The sequence below is a fragment of the Oncorhynchus kisutch genome, linkage group LG18, assembly GCF_002021735.2.
Source record: "Oncorhynchus kisutch isolate 150728-3 linkage group LG18, Okis_V2, whole genome shotgun sequence".
Taxonomy (NCBI): Eukaryota; Metazoa; Chordata; class Actinopteri; order Salmoniformes; family Salmonidae; genus Oncorhynchus; species Oncorhynchus kisutch.
The window spans coordinates 41,599,156-41,620,595 of NC_034191.2; the positions used below are offsets into that span (position 1 = coordinate 41,599,156).

Consider the following 21,440-nt stretch of genomic DNA (forward strand, 5'->3'; position numbering starts at 1 on the left):
CTGGCCGTGCTGCTGCTCCAATTTCAACTGTCCTGCCTGCAGCTATGGAACCCTGACCTGTTCACCGGACATGCTACCTTTCCCAGACCTGCTGTTTTCCACTCTAGAGACAGCAGGAGCGGTAGAGATTCTCTCAATGATCGGCTATGAAAAGCCAACTGACATTTACTCCTGAGGTGCTGACCTGTTGCACCCTCGACAACTACTGTGATTATTATTACTTGACCATGCTGGTCATTTATGAACATTTGAACATCTTGGCCATGTTCTTTTATAATCTCCACCCGGCACAGCCAGAAGAGGACTGGCCACCCCTCATAAACCTGGTTCCTCTTTAGGTTTCTTCATAGGTTTTGGCCTTTCTAGGGAGTTTTTCCTAGCCACGGTGCTTCTACACCTGCATTGCTTGCTGTTTGGGGTTTTAGGCTGGGCTTCTGTACAGCACTTTGAGATATCAGTTGATTTAAGAAGGGCTATATAAATGCATTTGATTTGATTCGATTTTTGTCGATGCAGCTTCTGGGAAAAGCTTGGACTCATTATGCCCACTGTGCATTCAGAAAGTATACAGACCCCTTCCTTTTTACCACATTTAGTTATGTTCCAGCCTTATTCTACAATGGATTAAATTAATGTTTTTCCTCATCAATCTACACACAATACCCCATAATTAAAAAGTGAAAAGAGAAATGTTTGCACCTTTTATTTAAAAAAATAAAAAAACAGATACCTTATTTACATAAGTATTCAGACCCTTTGCTATGACACTGGAAATTGAGCTCAGGTATATCCTGTTCCCATTTATAATCCTTCAGATGTTTCTAAAACTTCACTGGAGTCCAAATGTGGTAAATTCAATTGATTGGACATGATTTGGAAAGGCATACACATATGTACAGTGGCTTGCAAAAGTATTCACCCCCTTGGCATTTTTCCTATTTTGTTGCCTCACAACCTGGAATTAAAATTGATTCTTTGGGGAGTTTGTATCATTTGATTTACACAACATGCCTTCCACTTTGACGATGCAAAATATATATTTTTGTGAAACAAACAAGAAGTAAGACCAAAAAAAAGAACTTGAGAGTGCAGGACTAAGATTCTCTGGTCTGATGAAACCAAGATTGAACTCTTTGACCTGAATGCCAAGCATCATGTCTGGAGGAAACCTGGCACCATCCCTACGATGAAGCATGGTGGTGGTCGTAGCATGTTTTTCAGCATCAGGACTGGGAGACTAGTCGGGATCGAGGGAAAGATGAACAGAGCAAAGTACACAGAGATCATTGATGAAACCCCGCTCCAAAACGCTCAGAACCTCAGACTAGGGCAAAGGTTCACCTTCCAACAGGACAACGACCCTAAGCACACAGCCAAGACAACGCAGGAGTGAATGTCCTTGCGTGACCCAGCCAGAGCACAGACTTGAACCCAATCAAACATCTCTGGAGAGATCTGAAAATAGCTATGCAGCAACACTCCCCATCCAACCTGACAGAGCTCGAAATGATCTGCAGAGAAGAATGGGAGAAACTCACCAAATACAGGTATGCCAAGCGTGTAGCATCTTACCCAAGAAGACTCAGGGCTGTAATCGCTGCCAAAAGTGAGTCAACAAAGTACTGAGTAAAGGGTCTGAATGTTATGTAAATGTAATATTGACGTTTTCTATTTTTAATACATTTGCAAAAATGTCTTTGTCATTATGGGGTTTTGTTTGTAGATTCATGAGGGGGAAAAACTATTTTAGAATGAGGCTGTAACTTAACAAAATGTGACTTTAGGAAGTCTATTTAGGAAGATCAAGTTATTACAACATACTACTTATTGTTTTTCCTTTCTCGTTTTGTAAAAAAAAATTGCATCTTTCGGCTTTAATTTGTGGGACCTAACTGTCGAATTGCAGTAATTCCAATCTCTGTCCTTGGTACTGAATCAACTTGTACCCTAGGCTATTTGCCTATTCGTTTGTTTACCTTTCACGTGGCAAAGTCACTAACAGGCCATATCAACGGCGATGGAAGGCTAATCTTATTATAACGTTAGGTCAATGTCAAATTTTTGGATTTTTTGTTTGAACCTTTTTATTTAACCAGGATGGGATAATTCAGATTTGAAATACATTTTTCAAGAGCACCCTGGCCAGGATAGGCAGCACCTAGTCATTACACAATTACAGAGAGACAACATGAAAAACTACAAGTAATCAAGTAAAAACCATAGACCATCAACACAGGAGTATAACGGAGCTTTACTGTTGCATTAGGGTTGTTTAATATAGAGCACGCCATATTTTGGTAATGAAAGCAGTAATTGCAGTTGGTGAAACGCCCCATTCACAATAGCTAGAACTTGCTTGCCATTTATTAATGTGGGTAATCTGCCTTGGAACAGGTCCCTAAATATATGTAATCTAGCCCCTAACCAGAGATTCAGCCAGTCCTCTAACAATATCTGAACGCAGATCCTTCCAGGCATTCAATTAAAAGCAGCTGATGATTTGAAGAGTGTTGTCTGTTGGTCTCATGAGGAAACCAAAAGAAACAGAAAACAGACCCAAGGGTTGATGGTGTTACAACTGATGAATAACACTGCAATGAGCCTCTCCAACACACCTGCCCCTCCCTGCCTGGCTGCTGACTCAATAGTAATCTAGTCTGTCTCTGCCCTAAGGCTCCTCTCATGACCGATGATCGTCATATAACAGACTCTTTCTCAGTGACCATTCCGGGTCCCTGTCTTGATTTTAATCAAGGAATCAACCCAGGAGAAAAAAACTATTGCTGGTCTCCTAGACATTGTCTGAATTTTATGCAAGGTAAACGTGGCAAATTCTCGGAATGAAGCTCCCAAGACGCTCGGAAGATATTAGCATAATGTTCTTTATGAAAAACTCTTTCTGGACAAAAAAACAAACGTTTACCAAGCGCAGCATTGTATTGCTGTTGTGCACTGTAATGTAGTAAGCACAGAAATCGCTGCAACTTACAAGCTTCACATTTGTACTATGCATATAATGAAGTTAGGTTTGACTGTTACCCTTTAACAAAATCACCTGAGCTCTGTAAAGGCACAATTCCTGTGCAACATTAGCACCACTGTTTGTCTTGCTCATAGAGTTTATATGCTCTGCGTAGTTATTGATGGACTGTAGGCCGTGAAGCTGGTTTGATTACCACTGGTGCAAACTTCAGCACGTTGCCATTCTGGAAAGCCAATTTCAGCGTGCTGTGGATGATTAGTATTTCACTGCAGCGAGTTCATCATTAACTATGATCCATTCCTCAGTTCCTCTCCAGCATGGAAACGCAGGCCGTAGCTCTCACAGAAGAGATGCATCTAGATGTGTGTGTGTGTGTGTGTGTGTGTGTGTGTGTGTGTGTGTGTGTGTGTGTGTGTGTGTGTGTGTGTGTGTGTGTGTGTGTGTGTGTGTGTCTATGTAATTATGTACGGGCTGCATCCATGTCCATCACTCAGCCTACACTGCATGTAAGGGGAGTTCACCTGGTACCTCACGGCCGGGTATACATCGAGGTAGTTGTTAACGCACCTTGTCTTGCACTCTGCATGCATACGTTCATGAATCTAAATCAATTTCCGCTCCCCAGAATCTGTTGCATGATCAACATAAACATAGTAATATTAATTTTGCTGCGAGTAATATTTGAAAAACAGCACTGTACTATACAGTAGCCATTCATCACTGAAGTGTAATTAGGCTATTGGCTTGGCTTAGGCTTTCCTGGCTGGCACACACCCTAGAGCTCAGAGCATGCAGGGCATCGCAATGGATTATGCGTCAAACGGGGACAAAATCCACCATTAACTGGCATGAATTGAAAAGAATAAATGGATATATGAAAAAGCACCTATGAAAGGCACCTGATCCATGGAATGACCACATTCTCCTAACAAACCCTGTGAGTGTTTCAATGATCATTTTGCCAGGAGGTAGCCATCAATCATCTATTACACTATGGATTAGCTATCACGTCTGGCACAACTGATTGACACAATGATATTTTCAGTTTTTAGACATGGCACACCCATTACATTGAACAACATTTACAATTATAACCTTCCCTTGACTTGATCAAACAGCAGCTGCACCTACAAGACTGTATGATACAGCACATTTGTGTAAGTATCACATTAGACATGCAAACATATAACGAAAATATATACAGTGTATACAATGAATTCTATAATTATGCCAATGTTTTCTTTCGTATTGAAAAATTATAGTTGATCTTCTTTTTCCCCTCATACAAAATGCATTATCAATCATTTAAAGTCTGTTCCTTCCTTCTGTCTGTGACGTTCACCGGAGTGAAAAGCCCTTTGCGTCTTTTGGAGTTGAGGACTAGGTTGAGAAAATGTTTCGAGACCAGGTTGGAAAATGTTCCACAGCCTGTTCTGTTGTGTGAGTTAGTGTTAGTTTACCTTCACAATCTAACTACTAACACAAATATATGACAACGGGTATATCTGAAGGAGACTTTCGCCATGCTGATTTGGTAGCTTCAATTTGATAAACTCAGGTAACCTTTAGAGAACTGTTCTCACTCCTCAATATCTGCACTTGAAACAAATATTTTGTGACTTTTGATGTGCTTTACCTTATCAGGTACAGTACTCTACTACACACAACCTTGTCTGGTTCTTGGGAATGTTTCACCGTTATCTATGTAATTCCAGGTTTCACCGTATCTTCCATGTTCTCCTGGGACAGTACATACTTCAGTTAGTCTACTCTTCCCTTTATCTTACTCTGGTACAGAAACAATAGTGCAGTTTATTTTTGCCCTTGTCCTGACTCTGTCAGGGGAAACCTTAAAACCTTGTTCCAACTTCCTGATCTCAAATCCAGTATTGACTTTTCCTCACCTCCTTATCTTCAATCAATCACTCTTTCATTGCCCTCTCTGAGATAGACATCCGCTGGCAGAATATCTCTTCCATCTCTTCGTCTTCCATTTTCGGATCTCGATTTTTCACTCTGTCTCTGTTCCTCTCCATCGGACTCATTCCCAGTTTCCCAGGGGTAGAATGAATGACCTACCTGGTGAGATATCGAAAGGTCTGCTCAGTTCAATCTATGTGTCACTGAAGGACACCTTTAAAACAGCTATTGGCTTTCCAAAGTTGTCTAATATTCTCAACATTTCCGAAGAACAAAGTTGAACATTATGGTCAAGGTATTTTACTCACCACAGACAATTCCTTAAAATGTGTTTGTATGAACAAATCAGCTAGTAATTCAGGAAATTGGCATCCATTCGGAAGGATGTCGGCCTCAACAACTGTGTTGACGCTACAGTATTTTGTTGGAATCTATTTGGGTATGTTGCTTTCACTCCATACCATCCACCGACTAGGCAGAAACTCTCTGAAACTCATGCAGACTCCTGTGGAAATCAATGTGGTTAAAACTAAACAAAGCTAATTCTAAATTGAGGGCTTGAGAAGGGATTTATTGATTTATGGCTCAATTGATTGGCATAGAACCTGATGGAGTATGCCAGAGACAATATGCCTGCTACTAGAGACAGATAGTTTAGAGTTAAGTATTGTTTTCCCCATAAGTCCAACTGGGACTCGAACCCATGTCCCTCTGGTTTTTCCCATAAGTCCAACTGGGACTCGAACCCATGCCCCTCTGGTTTTTCCCAAGCAGACATGTTCTCCACAAGAGTGGACTCCCTTGGGGAAGCTGGTAATGCACTTATAGAGGATGTCTATATTATTAATCCCTCTTTCTGTTACTCACTCATGTTCCCACAAGTCACATGTCCTGATAGCCTCATGCCACTTTTGACACCAGTCAAAATCCAGGGAAAACCAGATAGGGACTCAAGCCCAGTCAAGGACACTAATCATAAGCTGAAGAAAGTGAATTCCATTTGAGGATATTGGAGCACACCAATAACGGAGTGATTGTATGCTTTAGCTATAGCCACGCTTCAACTACACTACACGTGAACATATTTATGTCTTGTGACCAACAATTTAGTCAAATTTCCTAAACAAAACAATCTGATTAATTATACGGTCCTTATGAACTTTGGTCCTTGCTCTGACTCAGTGGGTGAAGTTATCGGCTTACCTCCCACTGACGGTGGTTCAATTTCTGAATCATCATTGTATCAGTGTCTGGCGCCGAGTACCTAAAAGCAGTCTTCCCTAAAATGAGATCAAAATGGAGAAGAGCCGCTCTGTCACAGAGGTAGCAGAGGAGAAACGTGTCTGAGTGAGTGAGAGACGTGACCTGATCAGAAAAGATTTTCAGACCTAAATCGTGCTGCTGTCCATGCTACTTTGTGAGAAAACGGTGCTGAATTTCTATGCATGCTCAGCGCTGTCCATGGTGCTGAACTGACTAGTGATACAGTGCTTCTGGACCCTGAAATCATGTTTTTTTACCGGTGTGGTATACTTTCTTAATCAATACTAACTTAACCCTCCTGCTGTGTTCCGGTCAAATTGGACCGAAATACAAGTTTTCTTTGAAAAATGTTGTTAGTTTAATCTTAATTGTCATGAGATTCCATGATTTTGTCCACACAGGGCATCTGAACACACAAAACACATTTTGATGATTTTCATAACATTTGGGTGTTTTATTTAACTTTTGTACACCTGTCGTGTTCCCGGTCAAAAAGATCGTTAGAAATTAGTGGGTGAGACTACAATTAGTGTATAAAATTGAGTTCAGGGTCATGCCCATTCATCAGATGGACACACTTCCTCTCCCAAACCTCCCACATGCATGTGTGTTTGAGCACACACACACAAACCTTACTCCCCTATTTGGCTTCCATAGCAACCCCCTCAGGAACCATTCCCCAATAGAATCTTTCCCCCAAATTAACCACACCTGTTGTCATTCTCACAAAAAAAACCGCAACATTGTTTCAATAATATATAGAACTTTTCTCTGAGCTCTGGTATATAAAGCTTTTTTGAGGACTTGCTCACAATCCATTCTGTGGCAGAACAATGACCAAACAACATACTGTATGTGAGGCTCATGATCATAACTGTGATCATGACATTGATGAGGAGGAGAAAGTCCTTGTTAAACTTTGACTCAAAGTAGTCTGTGATAAATAGCACAATATGTTTCCTCTGATTATTGTTATAGTCAAAATAAGCCATACATTACGCTTTTGTTTACTTAAAAAACGAGTTGTATGAGCTCAGGACAATGAGACCTACAGGCCATAAATAACAAATAGAAGTTAAAAACATGTAATGTTCACAAGAACTTAAGTTGATAAAAAGATCTAACACAACATTAGGTGATAATATATGTATTATTGTGGATTAATAATCGGCTATAATGGGGTGGTCATTTTGGACCAGGAACACAGAATTAATTAACATGAAACAAACACAACAGGGGGGGGAGATAAATATATTAGGCTATATTACATTTATAATCTACATGTGTCAGAAAGGATACACATTCCGACCACATGTTTTAGCTCATTTCTGAAACATCGCCATCATATGGCTCTTTGAAAATATAGCGGTTTGCATGTAGAACATTTCCTCAGATTAATCCTATAAAACATGTAAATTGAGCAGAGTAATCCACTCCCTGCTGTGGGTTGGTTAAAGTAGACGCTTCGTCAAAGCGCACGCATCATCATCATCATCATAAATGTTGTGCTCTTTTTTTTGTATTTGAGGAGTCCTCTCTTTCGTGATCAAGGCTTCACTGTCAATACAACGTGATCTTTGACAGCAGGCAATACACTGTCTCTTAAAGCAAAACACCACGCTCGATGGCATGATTTGAATTACCGATTTGTAGTCCCATAAACGCAGTACCATTTTGACAATAGAAGTCGGAGGTGTACAGAGTTTGTTGGCCGGCTGCGGCATGTAGCTGTGGAGAGAATTTTCCTGGCTATCCAGACTCTTAGCTCCGGTCAAAAGGTACGCCACGCCCACGGACGTTAGTTTCTTCTCCGCGAACTACAGAGCAGCGGAATGTAGTGTGAGTCGTCCGGTTAGCACCAGGCACTACCGACTGAACTTCCAGGTCTTCGCTCAAAGGATGTATACCTGATACGGATATTCCTGCCTCAACAAGGCTACTAATGATCGAGGTCGGGGCTCGGATATGATGGACTCAGCAGATTAATTTACAATCACTGCCACTATTTAGAATGTCCGTTGTGTTCTGCAGAAAACATTGGGAAACAGGGCTATTCCGTCTGGGTCGGCTTATTTGAAGCTAAAAAAGTAAGAAATGTCAGACATGGAAATCGCACGCACAGATGCTACTCATTTGGGTGATAATATATGTGGGAACTAATTGCAACGCAACTGCCCTCCTCGGTGCAAGTGAGTGTTCTTTGCGCACCAAGTCCAGAAATCTTGGCTGGTTGTGTTGCTTCTTCACTCTGTTACTGGGGAAGCAGACCGGCGGCAAATCGATGCATTTATTGTTAAAATCTACTCGGGCTATTTACCTCGTGGCATAGCCTCCTGGAGATTGACATATGACGGAGAGGCAACATCAGGAATATCGGGAATAGAGGTAACCATCTATCATCATGATTTCATTGTTTTCTCATATGCATGATTTTCAATCCGGACAAAACATAGTAAGAAAAAAAGTGAGAATTGTTTCTACATATTGTCACATTGAGCTGTTACGTTATAGTAGAGTTCCCTGTGTAATTTCCTTTTTCATGGTAGGCTATTACGAGGTGTGGATCAGGTGTGGTTTGTTTGACTTGGTGGGAGTCTAAAACAGAATGCGGCGTAATGGTCTATGGATAGGCAATTGCACCATTCGTTGGGAGAAAGGTGACTACTCTAGTCTTCTTTGACTGTCTCACGACACAAACAACCACAAGAAATGTAGTTATGGTCATTATCAAGTTTGTTCCCCCATCCAGATATTTACCACTTACATTCTTTCATCCAATCATCATCCTTCTCTGTCTTGATTTGTGACAAATACGACATGCACTGGTACAGCACACCAAACTGCTTGGCGACTTTGTGAAATAAGCTTCTTACGATTCGTTATAGCCATTGCATTTTCTAAATCGATTCGATTGTGTGTCAAGTCCACTGTGGCCAATGGAGATGGTAGCCTAGAATGTGAAGAAAGTGTTAATAATGACGAATGCATTGGAAGTTATTTTAAACAACGTTGACTGAACGGAACCTAGCCAACGTGTTTATTTGTGTTGATCCATTTCAAAAAGACAGAAAAAGGGCGAGACCGTGTCTGTGAAATCGATCTCCAATCACCTTGCAATTCCACAAGGCTACACAGCATTTATGTTGGGACACTGATGTTCCCCACGACGTCAAGGAGGACGTTTAAGAAATGCCTCTGCGTATGAGTAATGTGATGACTAATGTGATGAGCAGTAACACAATTTCGTCTCGTCTACTCACAACTTCTGGTCTACCCTTTTTTTTGTTGTTGTTGTATTGCCCCGTGGTGGATCTATGTTTCTTCAATAATTCAAAATGACTTTTAATCATTCGCCTCCCTTGGCATTACATAACACAGGACCACTTTTAATGAATATGTTCCACCTGAGCTACTTGGCTGTTAGCCTAATGCACGTCGTTGAGCTTGTGCAATTCGGCTTTTGGCCGCCGCCCGAGGTGGTCTCCTCTTCATTGCCCACTCATGGCTGTGCATTTTTTTTTCTCCCACTGATGAAGCACCTAGCTGTATATCCTTTCTACAGCTAGCTGTATATCCTTTCTACCGTAAATCCAGCGAGGAGTGTTCTGAATGTCAAGCTGCAGTGCCTGATAATGTCTTATTTTATACTGCAGGTAGGGGGCCACGGAGCACCAGCGCTTTGCAGCTCCCTCCTCACATGAGCTAAAGTCAGTTATGCTTCACATGGCAATGTCCTTATGTCTGTGGAAACAAAGTGAATATGCTACTAAACCATCCAGGTCAGATAGCACGTGCATGTTTGTCTGGTTAGATACAGGTAACTGTCAAAAATAATGGAAACAATAATGGAACAAATGAAGGATGCAAAGTGTGTTGAGAAGCAGGGGTGTAAGGCCCTGCTACACTACAGCCACCGCCGGGCACCCGGCGTTGCCACCGGGCATCCGGCGTTGCCATCAGCCGTCCGCAATTGAGGGAATGCCTTCCTTTGAAGTCAATCGAAGCTGCTGTACTGCCCATGTTGCGCTCGCGTTGCAGCGTCCAAGCTCAAGAATGGCCAAGGTTCAATTCTCGATGGCTGACGCGACAGCTCATCCTGTCATTCCTTAAAGAAATAAGGAGAAATAAAGTTGATTATTGCATGGCCTCGAGTAGACAGCACTGGTTGTTTTTGCTAAGATTTATGAAGTCAAGCCACCTTGACTATGTTCACAATGTAAACAAAATCAACTTGTGTAATTGGAAGATAATTTAGTACAACCATTAGCAACAACTGAATTAATACTTGCGAATAACTGGACAAAAGCTATTGCACTTATACATAACGGAACAGTACAATAGGGGAAATAGAATATAGTCGCTCTTTGTTTCTGCTCCTCTTCTCTCTCAAAACAATGCATTCCGGTGTAGCAGGCAGAACGTTACATGGTCCTGACGCTGATGGCAAGGTAACGCAATGCGTATAGTGGAGCTGAGGTGTTAGGGTCATGCATAAACAAGCAGGGCAGGCCATTATTTTAGCGACCATGGCTAGGCCCCCATGCACAGGGTTACATGTGGTCACTGAATGGTTTGATGAGCATGAAAACAATGTAAACCATATACCATGGTCATCGGAGTCGCCAGATCTTCAACCCAGTTGAACACTTATTGAGTTTCTCAAGTTTCAAGTTTTACGAGTCATATGTGCTGCGTGGTATATCCTGTCCAATGAAATGCTAACTTGCAGGTTACTTCTCAATGCAACAACAATAAGAAAACATATTAGCATAAGTATAATACAGGAAGCCACCATTTATAGTCCAAAATGTACATGTGTTTCAGGGAAGGGGGGATTGGGGAGCAAGTGTTTAAATGATGCAGTATTTAGGCAATCATTATAAGTCTGGTAGCTGCAGTTGTATGTGTACTATTGATTCAGTTAAATATCAGGATATTATTTTGGACGAATATCGTATTGTTTTGACTATATCGCAATATCATTGCTCCGCTAGTTGCCTGTACCTTCACTGAACCACAGATTGTTCTCCATCTTCTTTTAAAATAAGGAGCTAGTATCTTTTCAGCACTTTTATTTCCAGGACTGATCAAGACTCGTTATGTCGTGGCTCTCTCTTGTCCCTCTGCGGCAGACAATATGGTGAGAAATATGTTTTTAACATGGAATCCCAATAAAATTACAGTATCAAATAGTAATACATATTGTATCGACAACTAAGTGTTGTGATAATCGTATTGTAAGGTCCCCGGCAATTCCCAGCTCGGGCGGTGTGTTTGGGATCATTGTCATGCTGAAAGACCCAGCCACGTTTAATCTTCAATGCCCTTGCTGATGGAAGGAGGTTTTCACTCAAAATCTCACGATACATGGCCCCATTCATTATTTCCTTTACACGGATCAGTCGTCCTGGTCCCTTTGCAGAAAAACAGCCCCAAAGCATGATGTTTCCACCCCCATGCTTCACAGTAGGTATGGTGTTCTTTGGATGCAACTCAGCATTCTTTGTCCTCCAAACACGACGAGTGGTGTTTTTACCAAAAAGTTATATTTTGGTTTCATCTGACCATATGACATTCTCCAAATCTTCTTCTGGATCATCCAAATGCTCTCTAGCAAACTTCAGACGGGCCTGGACATGTAACGCCTTGACCAGAAATACAGTGTAGACATTGTTAATGTTAATGACTATTGTAGCTAGAATCGGCAGATTTTTTATGGAATATCTACAGAGGCACATTAACAGCAACCATCACTCTTGTGTTCCAATGGCACGTTGTGTTAGCTAATCCAAGTTTATCATTTTAAAAGGCTAAATGATCATTAGAAACCATTTTGCAATTATGTTAGTACAACTGAAACGTGTTGCTGATTTAAAGAAGCAATAAAACTTGCCTTCTTTAGACGAGTTGAGTATCTGGAGCATCAGCATTTGTGCTTTCGATTACAGGCTCAAAATGGCCAGAAACAAATAACTTTCTTCTGAAATTCGTCAGTCTATTCTTGTTCTGAGAAATGAAGGCTATTCCATGCGAGAAACTTGAACTGAAGATCTCGTACAACGCTGTGTACTACTCCCTTCACAGAACAGCCAAACTGACTCTAACCAGAATAGAAAGAGGAGTGGGAGGCCCCAGTGCACAACTGAGCAAGAGGACAAGTACATTAGAGTGTCTAATTTGAGAAACAACACAGAGACGCCTCACAAGTCTTCAAGCGGCAGCTTCATTAAATAGTACCAGCAAAACACCAATCTCAACGTCAACAGTGAAGAGGCGACTCCGGGATGCTGGCCTTCTAGGCAGAGTTCCTCTGTCCAGTGTCTGTGTTCTTTTACCCATCTTCATCTTTTCTTTTTATTGGCCAGTCTGAGATATGGCTTTTTCTTTGCAACTCTGCCTAGAAGGCCAGCATCCTGAGGGTTGCCTCTTCATTGTTGACGTTGAGACTGGTGTTTTGTGGGTACTATTTAATGAAGCTGCCAGTTGAGGCCTTGTGAGGTGTCTGTTTATAAGTGACCCCAACCTTTTGAACGGTAGCATATATACAGTGCATTCAGAAAGTATTCAGACCCCTTGACTTTTTCCACATTTTGTTACGTTACAGCCTCATTCTAAAATCGATTACATTTAATTTTTCCTCATCAATCTACACACAATACCCCATAATGACAAAGTGAAAAAAAAACTTAAGTATTCAGACCCTTTGCAATGAGACTCGAAATTTAGCTCAGGTGCACCCTTGAGATGTTTCTACAACTTGACTGCGGTATATTCAATTGATTGGACATGATTTGGAAAGGCACACACCTGTCTTTATAAGGTCCCACAGTTGACAGTGCATATCAGAGCAAAAACCAAGCCATGATGTTGAAGGAATTGTCCGTAGAGCTCCGAGACATGATTGTGTAGAGGCACAGCTCTGGGGAAGGGTACCAAAACATTTCTGCAGCATTGAAGGTCCCCAAGAACACATCGGCCTCCATCACTCTTAAATTGAAGAAGTTTGGAACCACCAATATTCTTCCTAGAGCTGGCCACCCGGCCAAACTAAGAAATCAGAGGAAAAGGGCCCTGGTCAGGGAGGTGACCAAGAACTTGATGGTCACTCTGACAGAGCTCCAGAGTTCCTCTGTGGAGATGGGGGAACCATCTCTGCAGCACTCCACCAATCAGGCCTTTCTGGTTGAGTGGTCAGACGGAAGCCACTCCTCAGTAAAAGCCCACTTGGAGTTTGCCAAAAGGCACGTAAAGACTCTCAGACCATGAGAAACAAGATTTTCTGGTCTGATGAAGCCAAGCATCACATCTGGAGGTAACCTGGCATCATCCCTATGGTGAAGCATTTTTATTTACCTTTATTTAACTAGGCAAGTCAGTTAAGAAGAAATTCTTAGTTTCAATGACAGCCTAGTGGGTTAACTGGTCTAGGAACAGTGGGTTAACTGGTCTAGGAACAGTGGGTTAACTGGCTGTTCAGGGGCAGAACGACAGATTTGTACCTTGTCAGCTTGGGGATTTGAACTTTCAACCTTATGGTTACTAGTCCAACTCTCTAACCACTAGGCTACCCTGCCGCCCCAAAAGCATGGTGGTGGCAGCATAATGCTGTTGAGATGTTTATCAGCGGTAAGGACTGGAAGACTAGTTATGATCAAGGGAAAGATGAATGGAGCAGAGAGATCCTTGATGAACACCTGCTCCAGAGCACTCAGGACCTTGACCCTAAGCCAAAACAACGCCGGACTGGCTTCGGTGCAAGTCTCTGAATATCCTTGAGTGTCCCAGCCAGAGCCCGGACTTGAACCCGATTGAACATCTCTGGAGAGACCTGAAAATAGCTGTGCAGCGAAGCTCCCCATCCAACCTGAGAGAGCTTGAGAGGATCTGCAGAGAAGAATGAATGAAACTCCCCAAATACACATGTGCCAAGCTTGTAGTGTCATACCCAAGAAGACAAGGCTGTAATCGCTGCCAAAGGTGCTTTAAAAAAGTTATAAGTAAATGGTCTGAATGTAATACTTAAGTTTTTTAAATGTAATACATTTGCAAAAATTTCTAATAAACAGTTTTTGGTTTGCCATTATAGGGTATTGTGTGTAGATTGATGATGAACAAAAGGATTTATTCAATTCAGAATAACGCTGTAGCGTAACAAAAGTTGGTAAAAATCAAGGGTTCTGAATCATTTCCGATTGCACTGTGTGTGTGTGTGTGTGTGTGTTTGTCTGTGTGTGTTTGTCTGTGTATGTGTCTGTATATATATACACACAGTTGAAGTCAGAAGTTTACAGACACCTTAGCCAAATACATTTTCCCTCCGTTTTTCACAATCCTTCTCATGATGCCATCTATTTTGTGAAGTGCACCAGTCCCTCCTGCAGCAAAGCACCCTCACAACATGATGCTGTCACCCCCATGCTTCACGGTTGGGATGGTGTTCTTCAGCTTTTAAGCCTCCCCCTCCACCTTCCAAACATAACGATGGTCATTATGCCCAAACACTTCTATTTTCGTTTCATCAGACCAGAGGACATTTCTCCAAAAAGTACGATCTTTGTCCCCATGTGCAGTTGCAAACCGTAGTCTGTTTTTTTATGGTGGTTTTGGAGCAGTGGCTTCTTCCTTGCTGAGCGGCCTTTCAGGTTATGTTGATTTAGAACTCGTTTCACTGTGGATATAGATACTTTTGAACCTGTTTCCTCCAGCAACTTCACAAGGTCCTTTGCTGTTCTGGGATTGATTGTCACTTTTCACACCAAAGTATGTTAATCTCTAGGAGACAGAACGTGTCTCCTTCCTGAGCGGAATGACGGCTGCGTGGTCCCATGGCGTTTATACTTCCATGCTATTGTTTGTACAGATAAACGTGGTACCTTCGGGCGTGGAAATTGCTCCCAAGGATCAACCAGACTTGTGGTCTACAAGTTATTTTCTGAGGTATTGGCTGATTTCTTTTGATTTCCCCATGATGTCAAGCAAAGAGGCACTGAGTTTGAATGTGGGCCTTGAAATACATCCACAGTCACACCTCCAATTGACTCAAATGATGTCAATTAGCCAATCAGAAGCTTTTAAAGCCATGACATCATTTTATGGAATTCTCCAAGCTGTTTAAAGGCACAGTCAACTTAGTGTATGTGAACTTCTAACCCACTGGAATTGTGATGCAGTGAAATAATCTGTCTGCAAACAATTGTTGGAAAAATTAATGGTGTCATGCACAGAGTAGATGTCCTAACCGACTTGCCAAAATCATAGTTTGTTAACAAGACATTTGTTGAGTGTTTGAAAAACAAGTTTTAATGTCTCCAACCTAAGTGTATGTAAACGTCCGACTTCAACTGTATAAATATATATATATATGTGTGTGTGTGTGTGTGTGCTAGGGTGCAGAGAGTCAGTGAAGGTGGTCACTCCAGTTCAAATGTTCAGCAGTCTGATGGCTTGTAGATTGAGACGGTCTCTGATCCTGTTGTTATCAGACCTCGTGCTCCGATTATCGTCTGCCTGACGGTGAGGGAATGAGCAGCTCATGCCTGCTGTGTGTGGGGTCCTTGATGAGGATGCTGCAGGCCTTCCTCAGGCACTGTTTCGAGTAGATGTCCTTGATGGGTGGGAGAACGGTCCCAGTGGTAGTTCTGGAGCGGCGCCTGAGACTGTGTTTTACACCACTATCAACAAAACACCAAACGATGGAATTTCTTGTGGGAGAAGGTTGTCACATTCCTCCAACATTCCTCCAGACACTTGTACAATCTATGCCAACGTGCATTGAAGCTGTTCTGGCTCACGGTGGCTCGACGCCCTTTTACGACACTTTATGTTGGTGTGTTCTTTATTTTGGCAGTAACCTGTTGCCCTCTGCATTCTTGCATTGATCCACTCCCTGTGTGTGTTAATGGGTAGGCTGACGTTGGCTCTGTTGTTCAACAGCTGCCAAAGATCTGTGTGCATGTCTGGACTGTTATCTCCCTCCTTTTATCATTCTGCTGTGTGCCCGGAGGTGACAAAAAAACACTTGAAATCTTGAGATACGCTGTCCTCAAATTGACAAAGAGCGCATGCGCTCCCGAGGTATTGTATCTCGAGATCTATTAGTGCTGTCTGGCATCCTTTGTCCCGCGATGATGAATGCCAGATTCTCCCCTCCCCCCCTCCATCCCTTCTCCCACCCTCTACCCTTCTGTCTCAATGACAGGCGACACATGAAATGACAGTGCCCTCCGCCCATGTAGTTTCCATGTTGCTGGTGAGGACATCATACCGCCAGCCTGTGGCTGTCAGTGCCAGCATGACTCTATAATACGGCACATGGCTGCCCCATCTGCTCCTGGGTTCACCATTTAAATGTGAGAATAGGCCTGGTGGAGCATCCTGGACTCGGAAGGGTTTGTAAGGATTTTCCCGAAATCAGTTGGATCTTCCAGAAATATGATTTACAGCTAAAACTGTATTTTCTAATTGGAGACCGTAAAACATGTAGCGCAAATCATGGCAAGTCGAAAAGGAACTGTTGGATTTAGTTCCTGAAATGTTCCTCCCAAAATGGAGGAGTTCCTCCCAGAATGAATGTGTCTAAAATGAACACAGTTGGAACAACATTTCACTATGATCGCAGATCAACTTAACGACGAGAGGTACATGCGTATTCCATGGTGCATTTTGAAATGAATGGTAAAGCGCGATATCGCTTCTGGCATGTTGTGTTGAAAATGAGCTCCGTCGCCATTAGTAATTGCCTGTCGGAGGGTCTCGTTAACGGTTTTGGGGAAATAATGGTCAGAGTTGTTCTCGGTTGAGCAGTGCCTGTAGGCTACAGTAACCACGTCTACCGAGGTGCTAGATTTCAGCAGTTTTGGACCAATCACCTGATCTGTTGATAATGCAAGTGTCGGTTCCCGCTTAGTAAGCACTTATTAAACGGGTGTTCTTCCATCCAGTCCTTCAGGCCACAAATCTTTTCAAGTCTAGCTCATAGGCCTGGGCTTATCAACCAGGATGGCGTGTTAGCCGAACACTTCAGCGGGGTAATTAAGTCTCTTCACCCCCAAGGATCCTGGTGTCAGGAAAAACCCAACAATGCTCCAAGATAGAGAAGGGGGGGGGGGAAGACAGAACTTCAGAAATAGCTGTATGCCGATGTGAAAACTTGGTGAAGTGAAATGTGCGAGGTGTTTTCATCACACTTGAAAGCGTGCTGAGATGGATGTGTCAGACATGTATTGATACCCTTTTCCTGGGTTCCTGTTTTTGTACCTTGATGTAGCTGGCGTCTTTGACAAGGGTTCCTGCCAGCTACGCCAGGAAGCCTGGCCTCCATTAGCCGCTCTCATGTTGATCGTTTCACAATGGCTACGCGCTTACTTGCGTCGACAGTCAATAATGTGTTGCTGATTCTGTCCCTGCATCGGTTAAATGAGTCTTTTGGACAAGGCTTTTCCAAATGTGTGTTAGGGTTGGGCCTTCTCCAAAAGGAGAGGGCACAGCACCAAATGTGTGTTAGGGTTGGGCCTTCTCCAAAAGAAGAGGGCACAGCACCAAATGTGTGTTAGGGTTGGGCCTTCTCCAAAAGGAGAGGGCACAGCACCAAATGTGTGTTAGGGTTGGGCCTTCTCCAAAAGAAGAGGGCACAGCACCAAATGTGTGTTAGGGTTGGGCCTTCTCCAAAAGGAGAGGGCACAGCACCAAATGTGTGTTAGGGTTGGGCCTTCTCCAAAAGAAGAGGGCACAGCACCAAATGTGTGTTAGGGTTGGGCCTTCTCCAAAAGGAGAGGGCACAGCACCAAATGTGTGTTAGGGTTGGGCCTTCTCCAAAAGAAGAGGGCACAGCACCAAATGTGTGTTAGGGTTGGGCCTTCTCCAAAAGAAGAGGGCACAGCACCAAATGTGTGTTAGGGTTGGGCCTTCTCCAAAAGAAGAGGGCACAGCACCAAATGTGTGTTAGGGTTGGGCCTTCTCCAAAAGGAGAGGGCACAGCACCAAATGTGTGTTAGGGTTGGGCCTTCTCCAAAAGAAGAGGGCACAGCACCAAATGTGTGTTAGGGTTGGGCCTTCTCCAAAAGAAGAGGGCACAGCACCAAATGTGTGTTAGGGTTGGTCCTTCTCCAAAAGAAGAGGGCACAGCACCAAATGTGTGTTAGGGTTGGGCCTTCTCCAAAAGAAGAGGGCACAGCACCAAATGTGTGTTAGGGTTGGGCCTTCTCCAAAAGAAGAGGGCACAGCACCAAATGTGTGTTAGGGTTGGGCCTTCTCCAAAAGAAGAGGGCACAGCACCAAATGTGTGTTAGGGTTGGGCCTTCTCCAAAAGAAGAGGGCACAGCACCAAATGTGTGTTAGGGTTGGGCCTTCTCCAAAAGAAGAGGGCACAGCACCAAATGTGTTTCTTTGATGACATTTTTTGATGCATTTCTGTAAGGTTTTCCTGTGGTGAAGGAGAAGTGGACCAAAATGCAGCGTGGTGGTTATTCATGTTCTTTAATAAAGGAACTAGACATGAAATAACTAACAAAACAATAAATGTGCGAAAACCTAAACAGTCCTATCTGGTGCAAACAGAGACAGGAACAATCACCCACAAACACACAGTGAAACCCAGGCTACCTAAATATGATTCTCAACCAGAGACAACTAATGACACCTGCCTCTGATTGAGAACCATACTAGGCTGAAACATAGAAATACTCAAAACCTAGAAAAACAAACATAGACTGCCCACCCAACTCACGCCCTGACCATACTAAATAAATACAAAACAAAGGAAATAAAGGTCAGAACGTGACAATTTCTCCCTGGGATTGAGGCAGATATTTCTGCACCGGAGTAGGCCTTGTCGTGAGCGCGGTGCTGCATGATGACGACAGGAAGTCCTAATCCCCGGCGAGCATAGGGTTTACAGGAAGTGTGTTTTATGCATGTATAATTATGTTCTACAAAGACTAACATCACAGCCAGCTACCAGATCCCTTACTTAATGACACCGCTTTCCCTGCTCATCATGTATGTCAGCTCCACAGTGCTCATAACCCCACTCCCATCACTAGTGCCACCCCTTAACCCCTCAACCCCCCCCACCCCACCCCACCCCATCCACTCAATCCAGTACTTAACACCACTAAGTGTAGCTCTATTGCATCACAATGGTCCTTTTTAGCTATGGGTCCACAATTAGCCCAGCATGCCATTTACTAATTGATCCTTATCAAATCACAAGTCATATTATTATTATTAGTCATTATTACCCATCAGCCCCCTGTTACCACCCACTGTGATGGAACAGATTTGTATACCAGGCTTATGACTAAAGTGGGGGTCCATCGCTCCCCCATCTCACGCCAGAAGCCATTCTTCAAGATGGAACCTTGGGCTCTATGGCTATTGTTGGACCTGGGGACTGTAGCCTTCTGCATCTCATGTTGGTTGTTCCTGTTGTTACTGTTCATTTTCAAATTTCCCCAAAACTTTTCTATTAGCAAATTCGTATTCCATCTATTGTACAACTATTATTAACTCGCTAATTACGCCAGTTGTCTATTTGACCTTTCTTATTCGTTTGGGTGACATCAAAGCGAGAGGATGACACATCGATGGCACCTCACTGTTAACTGTACGATTATAATTGCAATAATTTGCTTGCAACGTTTAGGAAGGATCTCATTTGAATTCCGAATGACTAGGTCGGCAAACGAGGGTCTTTCAGTTCCTTTGTGTTTGCCATTTTACACTAAGGTAGAGGTTAAGTATGGGATAATGGGTGAGGGGTTAGGGTTACCCTAACCCGATCTTATCTGACTAGGTTGGCTACAGAAGATTCCACGTCATCCGCTGATGGATTATGGGGGTTCAAAAAGTCCCACGGCCTGTTATTACACAAGTCAACCTTAAATTCCTACGCCTCATTTATTTTATCTCAACAGTTGGCCTTCCTTTGACTTCATATGCTGGCCTGTATTCTGTGCTCTATATTCTCTCCCCACCACCTGTGTGTCTCTCTCTCTCTCTCTCTCTCTCTCTCTGCTGTAACCACTGCCACAGACTGAACTAATCCCTCTCCGAATCCCCTCCGGGGAACAGATCTGGCTCTGTGGGGCTGTTCCTCCTCCTCCCCGGCTGCCGCATTTCGAGGTGACTCAATCCCGCTGCATCCTGCCTAGTGAGCGGCCAGAATCTCAATCAGCCTGCTTCTGACCTCTGCTGCCAAGCAGCTGGATTGGTGCCACTCACTGCCTGATTAGATGGGGGGGGGGGTATTAATGGATAGCTACTGCTCTGTGCCCGGGCTGGGACAGGCCTCACTGCCAGGTCAGCTCCTGTGCCGTACACGTCCAAAGTCACATATTTCTGTCTGGACTTTTTATATTAGCCCTAGTGGGCGCAGCACTTGGCCAGCAACTCAATTATGACACACAGCAATGCCCTGTGAATATCAGTGTTCTCCCAGTCCCCCTCCCAGCCTAGTGCAGCCTGCCGGGCGGATGATATAAATAACAATGTTCTCTGTCACCATCTGCATCCTCTCCTATCAGACGGTGGGATCTATGCAGACCTATCCCGCTCAGTGTCACCAGGCCATGACGCCACATCTGGGCCTGCGTACATGCATCCATCCATCCACATTAGCGTTAGTGTGCCGGTCGAGAGGATTCCTGAGCTAAGACTTTACTGACACACATCAGGTTGGGATAAGGGGCGGAAAAAGCAGACGGGGGGGGGGGGGGGGGGGGGTTTATGATCAGAATTATGCAGGGAGAATCACATTCCCGAACTCATTCACCTCAAAGATCCTCCAGTAGATTGGTCCAGATCTAAATATGAAACATATAAATAACCCAAAAAGCAGAGGATCTGTTCATGAGATGAGGGATGGGCAGAAACAGGGAGAGAGGGAGGAATATAGTAAACATGTGAGACAGAGATTGAGAGAGAGTTATAGAGGACAGAGAGAGAGACCTATAGAGGACAGAGAGAGAGAGAGTTATAGAGGACAGAGAGAGAGACCTATAGAGGCCAGAGAGAGAGACCTATAGAGGACAGAGAGAGAGACCTATAGAGGACAGAGAGAGAGAGAGTTAGAGGACAGAGAGAGAGAGAGTTATAGAGGCAAGAGAGAGAGAGTTATAGAGGACAGAGAGAGAGAGAGTTATAGAGGCAAGAGAGAGAGAGACTTAGAGGACAGAGAGAGAGAGAGTTATAGAGGCCAGAGAGAGAGAGAGTTATAGAGGCCAGAGAGAGAGAGTTATAGAGGCCAGAGAGAGAGTTATAGAGGACAGAGAGAGAG

General features: G+C 43.3%; 1 protein-coding gene across 2 annotated transcripts in view; it reads left to right on the forward strand.

Moving 5' to 3' along the window:
• The first annotated feature begins 7,703 nt into the window (after positions 1 to 7,703).
• The window catches only part of LOC109909300 (leucine-rich repeat and fibronectin type III domain-containing protein 1-like protein), a 135,712-nt gene continuing 121,975 nt past the window's right edge, over positions 7,704 to 21,440 (forward strand). The window contains exon 1 of one of the 2 annotated variants that reach the window (XM_020508382.2): positions 7,704 to 8,551. The gene's annotated coding sequence lies outside the window, so the exon portion shown is untranslated. The remainder of the gene's footprint in view (positions 8,552 to 21,440) is intronic. The other variant, XM_031796521.1, reaches the window with a different exon arrangement.